This window comes from Geotrypetes seraphini, chromosome 3 (genome assembly GCF_902459505.1).
Source record: "Geotrypetes seraphini chromosome 3, aGeoSer1.1, whole genome shotgun sequence".
In the NCBI taxonomy this organism is placed as follows: Eukaryota; Metazoa; Chordata; class Amphibia; order Gymnophiona; family Dermophiidae; genus Geotrypetes; species Geotrypetes seraphini.
In genome coordinates, this window is record NC_047086.1 from 191,184,082 (window position 1) to 191,197,126 (window position 13,045).

Genomic DNA, 13,045 nt, shown 5'->3' on the forward strand with positions numbered 1-13,045 from the left:
AGAAAATCCAGAGAAAACCAAAAAAACTCTGTGGAGTGACGATGTTCCCAAATGGACTTTTGGGAACATCGTCACTCCACAGAGTTTTTTTGACAATTTTAACCATATATAACCATACCATTAGGTAAAGACCAACGATTAGACAAGATTCGATTAGAACTCATTTTAGTAAATTAAGCAGCTGAAATGTAACAATTACTTCAAAAATGAGAAGAGATATTTGTTATTGGAAGCCATATTTTGTTAGTTTTAAAGCTCCTATTAGTAAGGGAATTTGCTTTGCATTCATATTTATGAATTATCATGACCGTAGCTCACCAAAAAGAGGTTTTTAATAATTGAGCTGACTTCCAGTGTGAGAGAATCATTTGCAGAGCAAGAGCCATAAGAATATCGAGTAACTTACAATGCCATTTGTCCAGTACATCAGGCAAAGCAAAAGAACGAAAGAGAACAATACCAATAGATAACTGAGAAGCTTTTATTTTCAAATTGTGAAATCCACCATGGCAGCAATTCTGGCACCAAAAAGAGCCCATGGGAGCTACATTAGGGGTGATATTAGGATTTTAGGGGTAGGAGACCATATCTCTAGCCCAGCACCCCCCAAAAAAAAATCACTTCTAATGAATCCTACGATTCTCTCATAGACTGTCAGCCTTGTACTCACTGTGCTATGCTTGTACTGGGAGCTGAAACTACAGCCAGAAAAATGGGAGAGCTTCTGCCTCAAACAAGCCTGGAACCCAAACTGCTGGCTTCTTCTACCTTCCTTTCCGACCCACCGACCAGCTAGAGACCTCAACCCTCACCAGAACTTATGTGCACAATAGAGGGGAGGAAACGCATTGGCTCTGATCCTAGTAGAAAAACTGCCACAGACCCCCTCAGTCTGCATTCAAGCCTTCTGCGGTCAGAACCTGGAGCGCGAGCCTTGCTCCCAAGGCTACAGTCCCTGAGATCCCAAACTCTTAGTGCAGGCCGACCAAATGACCTTGGCTACAGACATCTGACCTCAGAGTCTGAGCTCTCCCATAGCCATAGATGTCCCAAAGCTGGGAGCCTCGGCAGCACCGATAAGCCTCATGACCAGATTTTTTTAAAAAAATTTTTTTTGAAAGAAAAATAAATACATGCAGAACAAACAGGTTTTTACCATCTCGCATGTAGAGAGACAAATCGGGAATTACACAACAGCCTAGAGTGATGGGAGACAGAGAAGAGAATGCTAATGAGGCTGTCTACACAGAATCTCACGGTAAAGGATTGACTCAATGGCGTACCAAGGGGGAGGCAGGGGGGAAGTCCGTCCTGGGTGCACGCCCCAAAGGGGTGCACAGCTGGCCACCCACCGGGGAATAGGCTGCTGTCGGAGAAAGGGTGCCACTGCCGCCATCGGGAACAGGCCGGCTCCAAGTTCACCCTGCTTTTCCCGCGGGGCCGACCAGCTCTCGCCACCCGACGTCAATTCTGACGTCGGAGAGGACATTCCGGGCCTTCAAGGGAGTTCCATATTTTAACTTCTGCACAGCATAAAGTCATTTTGCCAGTCTCAACAAGCCTTGGATTAACATTCGTCTGCAGTAGAACTAAATTCTCAGAACGTAGTGATCTGTTTGGTGTATAGCTAAGCAGGGCAAGATTAACCAATAGACCAAGTAGGCACATGCTTAGGGCCCGAAATGGTCAGGGGGGCCCAATGAAGGAGGGCATCAACATTGCTTTTTCCAAATGGCGATGGGCCCCTCCAGCATCGATTGGCAACGCGGGCCCCCCGATCGGCACCCCATCGATGGAAAGTAAGACAAGCAAGCAACACAGGTAAGAAAGGCAACGGGAACAGTAATTGTGCAAGCGGTGCTTCTTGCTCAAAGCCTTCCTCTGACGCAGCTTCCTGTTTCCACCTGGGCGCATGGTGGGGTGGGGCGTGGCAGGGGGCCCAGTGTACTAGTGTGCCTAGGGTCCTCGACGAATTAATCCTGATCTGTAGCTAAGCATTTTATTTTTAAACAATTTTGCTATGTTTCCATACAAGAATTGATGGCAAATCAATACTGCTTTATATTGTATTCTGAAGGCGACTGGTAGCCAATGCAGTTGTTGAAGATATGGCGAAAGTGATCATATTTTGCCAACATCAGGAAATATCATCACTTTTGCCCCTCAAACGACTACAACTTTCTTTTTAAAATAAAGCTTCATAACCAATGATTTAGCACATTAATTTACATACGTTACTGAAAGAGCAAACCTACTATTTGAATCACTCCCAGAGAGTGGTAGAAAACTGGAACGCTCTTCCGGAAGATGCTATAGGGGAAAACGCCATTCAGGGATTCAAGGCAAAGTTAGACAAGTTCCTGCTAAACCAGAACGTACGCAGGTAAGGCTAGACTCAGTTAGAGCACTGGTCTTTGACCTAAGGGCCGCTGCGGGAGCGCACTGCTGGGCACGATGGACCACTGGTCTGACCCAGCAGCGGCAATTCTTATGTTCTTCCAACAAAGCAGTTAAATCAATATCAGGAGAGACCAACTGATCCCCATCCATTCCTTTTTCAATAGAAGACTTTTTCTTAAAAGGAAGGTAATAGAATTTAGCTTTCTTTTGAGTTTTCATTAAAGCCTTAATAGCATTTAACAAGCAATGTGGTGACTGCTCAAGCAGCCTAAGCTTTATTAACAAAGGCAGTAATAAACTCAAATGAAGTCAGATTAATTTCTGTACCGATAGCTCTCCTTAGATGCTTCAAAACAAATTTCCTTAGCATTTAGAGATAATAAAGCAGCCTTCGGTGCAGAAGGATCACAAAAGGTATTGTGTAGAGAAACTACTAACCAGGAACTCTCCCTATAAATAGAGGTCTGAGGGCTTGAGGCTGGCTCTCTTAGAAAGCTTCATATCTCTGCTGCCAGAAGATAACATTATGTTGATTATATTTGTGCATTTCTGTTGGCATCCAGAATAACCTTAGAGACCCTCAAGGTATTTTGAGTACTGGACCATAACCCAACACAGGAAATACTCTGATTAATTCTCCCCAAATAAATTTCCTTGTTCTTTGGCTTGCCACTAGGTGTCACTATATGAGCAGACCTTCTCTTCTTTTGCAGCGTAATGCTCGACGTATCAGATTTTTATCTAAGAACATATAAACAATCTTTTTGAATCTGCTGAGGTTTTTTCAGTTCAAGATGCACCATCTCTCAGGGCTGGCCTTAGCAATCAAGGGTCCCCTCCACCCAGGACTTACAACTTCAAATGAAGTGTCAAGGATTTATTCATTTGTTTTAACAGAATTTTTAAATTGCAGTCTACTATTGTAATCTTAGTGATTTACAAGCTTGGGATACCCTGGACCTAAAGGGCAATAAAATCCCTCTCAGAAGTACAAAATCAAGAGGCAAGGGGGAGTGATAGAGAGGAGATTTAAGGACTGGTCAGCCCCACAGTGTAGGGTTACCAGAAGTCCGGATTTCCTTGGACCATGTCCTCCTTTGAGGACATGTCCGGGGGTCTGGACAGCTTTTCAAAACACGGCACTTCGTCTGGGTTTTGAAAAGCTGCCGAAGTCAAGAAGGTATCTGTGAAAGTGCAGATGCAATGTGGTGATGTTACACGCGTGATGTCAACATGTCACATGCACGCATCAACGCAATGTCATCGCGACACATCCGCACGTGTGCGGATGCCATCCCAAAGCATGAACAGGTTAAGGGGTGGGGCTGGGGGTAGAACAGTGCATGACGCAGGCGGAATTGAGCAGAACCGGGGGCTTATTTTTCCTTCGGGAAAATCTGGAAACCCAACCACAGTGGGAAGAGTTTAGAGCATCAGTGCTGAGAAGCACAATTACCAAAGGGGTGGAAGAGGGAGAGAGGAGACAGAGAGGGAGATGGAGACAAAAACAGAAAAATGAAAGCAGATAAAGATCATATGGCCTATCTAGTCTGCCTAACCATGCCATCTACTATCCCTGCCTCTCCCTTAGAGATCCAATGTGCGTGTCCCAAGCTTTCTTGTATTCAGATACACTTTTTTGTCTCCACCATATCCACTGGAAGGCCATTCCATTCATTCACCACCCTTCTGAATCTATCCCCTTTCACCTTCATCTTATACCCCTCATTCCATAGTTTCCTTTCAGTTTAAAGAGATTCGCCTTATGCACATTTATATCATACAGGTGTTTAAACATCTTTATAATATCTTCTCTCTCCCTCCTTTCCTCCACAGTGTACATATTGAGATCTTTAAATCATTCCCTGTACACCTTATGGCGAAAACCATCAACCATTTTAGTAGCCCTGCTCTGGACTGACTCCATCTTGTTTTTATCATTTGAAGGTGCGGTCTCCAGAATTATACACAATATTCTAAATGAGGTCTCACCAGAGTCTTATACAATACCTCCTTTTTCATACTGGCCATTCCTCTCCCTATGACCCAAGCATCCTTCTAGCTTTCACCATTTTTTTTAACCTGTTTGGCCACCTTAAGATCATCACAGACTATCATACCCAAGTTCAACTTCTCTTTCGTGCACAAAAGTTCTTCACCCCCTAAACTGTACTGTTCCCTCAGATTTTTGCAGCCCAAATGCATGACCTTGCATTTCTTAGCATTAAATCTTAGCTGCCAAATTCCAGCACATTCTTCAAGCTTCACTAGATCCTTCCTCATGTTCTCCACACCATCAGGGTTGTCTACTTTAGTGCAGATTTTGGTATCATCCTCAAATTGACAGATTATCTGGACCATTTTGAATTATTACACCCATTTAAATCAGGGTTTATAACAGGTAACAGTGTAGAGAACCTTGCTCTGTTCTTTAGTGGCTAAAGGTAGATCCATTTGGAGTCAGGGTCAGAATGCCATACAATTTGACCTTTTAAGTACGTTTGGCCTTGTCGACCTTAATCTTCTAAAACAAGTATTACAAAATTGGGGTGTACAGGGCAAAGTTTTGAATTGGATAAATGGGTTCTTATCCCAGTGATCATATAGAGTGAAAATGAATTGGAAAATGGGATGACATCAGTATTCTCTTGCCTTTTAATAATGATTCTGATTGGTCTGCATTAAAGTTACTTGATACTGTATAGCAGTGTCTTTCAAACATTTTTTTAGCTCTGGCTCACTAAAATGGAGCAAATGTTTTTTGCATCACATTATAATTGAAATTATAAAATTGCAAAACCAACAAAAATTTAAATTTAAGAGTTATTTATTTAAAGTTCTTTAAGCTAAGTATGGGTAATTGTAGCAACGGTGAAACTACAGTAGATAGAATAGAATTGCTATTCAATGTGATGGATGTGCTATTTTTGAGTGTAAATTAACTCAAAATGTGGCTCAATAGTCAATAAGCAAACACACATTTCATCATTCACCATCTGCAGTCATTCTTTTTTTTTTCAATTTAATTTCTCTCAGAAAGATAAGAAGATCCAAATGGTAACAAAGCCTTGATTGCTTTGTTGCTCAAGTTAGGATAACATCATCAGAGACGCGACAGAGCAAATCAGGGCAGTAGAAGGCCCCGAAGCAGTGTGTGTAGAGTGCTGCACACGCTGCTTGAATCGGCGTTTGGAGTCAGGACCGCGAAGAAAGTAGCAGCTGGAGTCTTTTTTCGGCGCTTCCCAATCCCCGCCAGCGTCGGAAGCCTTCTCCGACGCTGGTGCGGCTCGTGAGAGGAGCCGACAGGAGAGCAGGATATCCAGCGAGTGTAGGTAGGTGCTGGGGATTCGCGAATGCGCACTCCTGCGGCCACAGACCTACTGATCATGGAAGCACGCCGATAGGAGTGCGCATGCGCGGCTAGCGTTTTATTATATAGGATATACAGAGCAAGGACCAACAAAACCCCTGTCTCCCCTCCCCTTCACATATATCCCCTCTACTATCAAGAAAACTGAACAAGCCAAATTATTATAGAATGCTACACAAATATCATGCTAACAGAATACTGCAGTCATACATGACAGGAATAGTGTTAGGGGAGTGCAACTAGGGCAACTTCCCCCTGGTCCAAGAGTGCCCTAAGCCAGCTGGAAGCTAAAGAAGCACTGCCTGGGCTTTGCAGTCCCCAGTTATGTCTCTAGCAGGATATATATTTCAAATCTGATATATTCTAATGACAAAATAGAAATAAAATGATTTTTTTCTACTTTTTGTTGTCTCTGGTTTCTACTTTTATCTTCTTTTCACTCTTTTCCTTCCAGCGTCTGCCCTGTCTCTTCAATCCAGCATCTGCCTGTTCCATCTACTGTCTACCCCTTCCAGAAACTGTCTGTCTCCCCCTGCCATCTCTCCTCTAGACTCCCCCCCCCTTTGGTCTGGCATCCATCATCTTACCTCTGTTCCCTCATGGTCTGGCATCTTTCTCCTTTCATCTCTCTTTCCCTCCCCCCTGTGGTTTTTAGCATCTCTCTCTTCTCATTTCTCCGCTCAGATCTGATATCTCTGTCTCCTTCCCCGTTCTCTGGCATCTCTCTCTCCTCTTTCTCTTCCCTTTCCTTCTCTGGTCTTCCTTCTTTATTTTCTGCCTCCGTCTAAATAAAATTCTTTCTTACTATGCACTCCTCAGTTTCTCTCTTTTCACTATGTCTACCCACAGCATGCCACCCCTTTCCTTCACCCCTCCACTATCCCACTAACTCTATCTTCTTCCCCCATCCAGCATATGTCCTTTTTCTTTATCCCTCCTTACATCCAGTATGTGTTCTCTTTCTCCACTTCCATTCAGCATTTGCTCTCCCTTCACCCCACTTCCATCATCTGCCCCCTTCTCTCAATCTCTCCATCCACCACAGGCCCATCTTTCTCCCTTCCTCACCTTTCCGATTTTGGCAACAAGATCGGCAATGCCCCCCCCCCCCCCATGATGCCACTTAAGATCAGCAATGGGCCTCCTTCTATCCCCGGCATCAACAGAACTTCAGATTAGAAACGCGGTGCTCAGTCAAAAGCGGAAACAGGAAGCTGAGTCAGAGGGAAGCTTTTGACATGAGCATTAGAGAATGACACGGGGAAAAAAATCTGTCCCCGTCACTGCATCGTCCCCTTCACTGCCCCGTCACCGCCATCCCATTCACCGCCCCGTCACCATCCCCGCAGCATCCATACAAGCCTCAGTACTGCAATATTTAGCTTATTCCTTCCTTATAAATCAAAGTTCTAGCTGCTGAACTGGAGAAAGAGATGTTCAGCTGGCATGGCTTTGTTTATAAATTTTTATCAACACAACTAATATACTACTTTATCCTGAAACAAAAAAAAAAAAAAGAGAATTTTTTTTCTACCTTTGTCTTCTCTGGTTTCTGCTTTCCTCATCTTCTCATTCAATTCCTTCCATCCACTGTCTCTCTTCTCTCTGCATCTTCCATTTGCTCTGTTACTGTGCCTCTCCCTTTCTCCCCCCTTCCAAATTGGTCTGACACCCATCTTCTTCCCTCTGCTCCCCCCATCTCTGTCTGGCATCTCTGTCTTTTTCCCTGCCAGCGTCTTCTCCCCACTCTCTCTTCTCCATTTCCCTTCAGCATCTTCTCTCCCTCTGTTTTCCCCATGTCCTTTCAACGTCCTTCTCCCCACTCTATCTTCCCCATGTGCTTTCAGCATCCTTCTCCCCACTCTGTCTTCCCCATGTGCTTTCAGCGTCCTTCTCCCCACTCCGTCTTCCCCATGTGCTTTCAGCGTCCTTCTCCCCCTCTGTCTTCCCCATATGCTTTCAGCGTCCTTCTCCCCACTCTGTCTTCCCCATGTGCTTTCAGCGTCCTTCTCCCCCTCTGTCTTCCCCATGTGCTTTCAGCGTCCTTCTCCCCCTTCTGTTTTACTCATTTCCCTTCAGTGTCTTTTCCTCTCCACCCCACCTTTCCTCCCTTTCTCCCTCCCCACTCCCTCCCCCCCCAACAACAGGCCCAGTCCGACAAACCTCCCTGCCCTGTGGCCGACGATGTCTAAACTGCCTTCTTACAGCAGCCGGAGCATTGTAGTTGGATATGGCTACCGTAAAGGTCATCTCTGATGCAACTTCTGGTTGCATCAGAGATGACCTTTACGGCTGCCCACACGCAGCTTCAAGGCTCCAGCTGCGGTAAGAAGGCAATTTAGACTCGTGGCCACAAAGGTAAGGGACAGGGAGGGAGAAAGGGAGCTGTTTCAAAACCATTCACTGCTGAATTTTCCGGACCTGGCCAGCTATGCACCCCCCTAAGGCTGCACCCAGGGTGGACCGCTCCCCCCTTGGTACACCACTGCCTAGCTCCCCCTGTTCCTCACTCTGTCAGGCGTACCAAACTTCAACCTTGGCTCACTCCCAGCATCCGTTAATTATGTTCCTGTACCCACTATGCTGAACGCCTTTGGCTCAAATCTCACACAAGTGCTGATTTTCTTCACTTTGAATTTATGCTAACCTCCTTTAATTCTGCACTTACACGGGTCAAGCAAGACTACTACATCCAACTAACTAATTCCCTTTCTTTCAACCCCCATCGTCTCTTTTCAAAGCGCCCCCACTTCCGACCCCTCCTTCTCCCCTACCCACCATCCAATCTCCTGAACTTTAATCTCACACCACCCCTTCATCCTTCACCCAAACAGCTCAGGAAGCTTCTCCTGTCTGATCCCACTCTCTTGTCCCTCCGTCAACTACTGCTGACTTTTCTTCCCTCTCTGAGATCACAGAGGAAGAAAATAACTTCTATCTTCAACCATGCCTACTACATGCCCCTCAGACCCTATTCCCACCCCTCTACTCGACCCCATCTAACATACTGTTATCCCTCCCATGTTCCATATTCTCAGTCTATCTGTTTCCACTGCAACTGTCCCTTCTACCTTCAAACATGCGGTGGTGAAGCCACTTCTCAAAAAACCCTCACTTGACCCCTCCTGCCCATCCAACTATTACCCTGTCTCCCTTCTTCCATTCCTATCCAAGATACTTGATCCGTTGCTGTCTGGACTTCCTTTCAACTTGACAGATTCTCAGTCCTCTACAATCTGGTTTTTGCCCCCAACACTCCATAGTCTAAAGTCCAAGAAAAAGTCTCTGCTTCTTTGGCTGACATTGCTGCCTGGATGTCCTGCCGTCATCTAAAACTAAATATGTCCAAAACTGAGCTGCTTCGCTTTCCTCCTAAACCCTCTGCTCTTCCTTTCGCCATCTTGGTAAATGATACTGTCATTGTTCCAGACCCCTCTGCTCGCAACCTTGGAGTAGTCTTCGATTCTGACCTCTCATTTTCTACGCACATCCAACAAGCTGCTAAGACCTGTCGCTTCTATCTCTTCAATAATCAATATCACCAAAATTTGCCCCTTCCTCTATGAGCACACTACCCGGATCATTGTCCATGCTCTTGTAACCTCACGCTTAGAATCCTGCAATCTACTTCTAACTGGTCTCCCGTAGTGTTGCCTCTCCCCCTTGCAATCTGTGCAAAATTCTGCTGCACGACTTATCTTCTACCAACCTCGCTACGCTCATGTCATCCCTCTCCTTAAGTCACTTCACTGGCTCCCTATCTGCCATCGCATACAGTTCAAGATCTTATTGCTGACCTACAAGTGTGTTCATTCTGCTGCCCCTCAATATCTCGCCTCGCTTTTCTCTCCTTATACACCTCCCAGAGAACTCTGTTCCTCAGTTAAGTCACTCTTAGCGTTACCCTTCTCCTCCATTGCCAATTCCAGACTTCGTTCCTTTCATCCAGCTGCCCCCTATGCCTGGAATAAATTACCCGAGTTTGTCCGTCAAGCCCCTTCTCGTGTTTACAAGCAGACTGAAACCCCAACTTTTTGATATAGTCTTCAATCCTTAACCCTACTCCTCTGCCCTCCAACCCAGCCAGAAGATTAACCGTTTCCCTTAACTGTATCCATGGCATTCTGTTTGGCTGTTTAGATTGTAAGCTCTTTCAAGCAGGGATTGTTTTCTTCTTCTTTGTGACTCTGTACAGCGCTGTGTGCATCTGGTAGTGCTATAGAAATAATTAATAGTAGTAGTAGGGCAATACACACACCAAGCTAGACTCATTAGACATGTCATTGTTTTAAAGTAAATGCTCTCTTTGTGCATATAGGGCTCTCATATATGCTTTTTTAACAACCTCCTCTGGGGTATCCCCTTTTAGTAAACCTTTGTCACATGTATTATGCACGTTCCTTATATTCAACAACTGTAGTACAAAGATGTCGTAATCTCAGGAATTGTCCAGTGGGCAAATTGACCCGTAGATGTTTGGGGTGATAACTGTCAAAACATAAAAGGTTGTTTCGATCAGTATTTTTTTTCGATGTATGGTGGTTTCAAACTTGCCCTCCTCCAGCTTGATTTATATATCCAAAAAGGAAATAGAATTAAAATCTGTTTTAGCCGTGAATGTTAAGTTGGAGTCACACGCATGAAACTGTTCCAATGTATTTTCCAAATATCTAATAGAATAAGTCCCTAAGCGCGCATGCGCACTCCCATCTGCGTGCTCCCATTTTCCATGCGCTGTAGGGCACTACAGGTAGGAGTGTGCATGCGCGAGAATCTCCCGAGGTGGATGTCGGCCACGGTGGCTGTCAGCGGCAGCAGGCCGCGGTGGAAGATGGCTGAAGCCTGGCTGGAGGAGGATGAGGAGGAGCTGCGAGAGCTCCGCAGAGGCAGGAGGTAAGGAGAGAGAGACAGAGACAGATGGATGAGAAGGACAGAGGGGCTATTAGGGGGACCAGGAGAGATGGTAGGAGATAGGGAGAGATAGACTTCAGGGAGTGTGGAGGGGGCAGGAGGGAGAGATGGTCTTGGGGAAGGAAAGAGGGGGACAGGAAAGGGAAAGATGGCAAAAGAGGTGAAACAGGGTCAGAGAGAGATGGTAGAGGGTGTGAAAGGGGGAAAGGGAGAGATGAAAAAGGTAGGACCAGTGCTGCTTTGGGGCACTGAAGGAGAAAAAGGTTGGTATGTCAGGACTGCTGCTGCCGCCTCGGGTAAGTAAAGACCCTGTCAGGAGGGCCAAAAGGGTACAAAAGAAATGGTGAAAGATGAGGTGGTGGGACTGGGATCAGTGGGAGGCAAAGTCCGGGCATGATAGAGGCGGGGCATGGGTGGGGTCAGAGTCAGGGTCAGAGTATAGGTGGGGCTATTCTAGCACCCGTTACTGTAACAAATGTAACGGGCTAAAACACTAGTGTTACCTATAAATTGTTTTCATATATAGATAGCAGAATGATACTGTGAAGTGTACAGGAAATGTTCCTCAAAATTACTTAAATAAAGGCCACCCTCACAAAGCCTGCACTCCTATTGAACTACACAGACAAGATTTTAGTAAGATAAGTGCTTTCTTTTTTATGTTTAAGCTATTTGCTTTATACATTATAGGAGGTAGGAAGGGAGTGCTATGATGTATATAGCAACACCTGATTTGATTTACTGATGCCGATACTAATTGGTGTTAATGTGACAGCACATTCATTATTATTTATTGAATTTTTTTTTTTAATTATTATGGTTATTCATTTTATCAATAAAGTTACAAGCATTCACTTGTTCTGGAAATACAGAGAATAAGGGATTAATACATCAAAAAAGGAATTTAACAATCTCAATGCAATACATAATCTCTTCCTCAGACCACAAAAAAAAAAGGGGGGAGAACTCAAAAGACAAGGAGATCAATTAGAATCATACATATAGCAATTAGGCATATGCTTAGCGGGTTATAACAACATCTGCAAATTAAAATTAATTATCCCTGCATCAATGGAGCAGCTTCTTAGCGTCTAGAAAGGTCTTAAGCTGATCAGGAGAAAAGAAAGTATATTTGGTCCCAGCATACTTAACTAAACTTGGCTAAAAAGAGGCCCCCAATGCCTTAACTTCTTGTCTCATGTTTAAGAATAATTTTCTACATTCCTGAGTGGTTTTAGTCACATCACGGTAGACCCAAACTCTTTGTCCAAGGTATAAAGCCTGAGAAAAACAAAAAAACATGCACATTACAGAGTTTAGGTCTTGTTCAAAAACAAATGACACAAGGAGAGTAGGGCGAGATTTTTCCAAGAAATCAGAAAGGTTATTAATGTCTATAGGTTGTAAGTTCTCAGCTTCTTTTTTTCAGGAAGATAGTATATATGACTAGCTGATGCCCCGGCGTTGCACGGGTATTTAATTATAGCAATAACACTGTAAATGGATTCAAATAAAGATACTTTACAGTGGTGAATGAAATTATTTTTTTACAGCTTAATAAAAAGTACAATATTCAAATTATAATGTGAAATATTTGACAAAATGAATACAATACAACTAACGCAAAACGTGATTATAAACAACAATTTTAGTTTCACCTCCTGGAGCAAGAACATATAAATTCTTGGGTGAACCTACCCTTGAGCAAGCAACATAGAGTTGTGGGCTGCGAGACCCCCAGAACATATCACCCCAGGTAGTGAGGGATCTGCATACCAAGTTTCGTTCAAATCGGTCAAGCCGTTTTTGAATTACTGTGAGAATGGCAGCTTTTTACATATTTTCCATTGACATGAATGGGTGAAATCAGATTTTCTGTTTGTAGCTCTGCCCACGTGTGCAGGTGGGCCGCGAGACCCCCAGAACATATCACCCCAGGTAGTGAGGGATCTGCATACCAAGTTTCGTTCAAATCGGTCAAGCCGTTTTTGAATTACAGTGAGAATGGCAGCTTTTTACATTTTTTCCATTGACATGAATGGGTGAAATCTGATTTTCTGTTTGTAGCTCCGCCCACGTGTGCAGGTGGGCTGCGAGACCCCCAGAACATATCACCCCAGGTAGTGAGGGATCTGCATACGAAGTTTCGTTCAAATCGATCAAGCCGTTTTTGAATTACTGTGAAAATGGCAGCTTTTTATATTTTTTCCATTGACATGAATGGGTGAAATCTGATTTTCTGTTTGTAGCTCCGCCCACGTGTGCAGGTGGGCTGCGAGACCCCCAGAACATATCACCCCAGGTAGTGAGGGATCTGCATACGAAGTTTCGTTCAAATCGATCAAGCCGTTTTTGAATTACTGT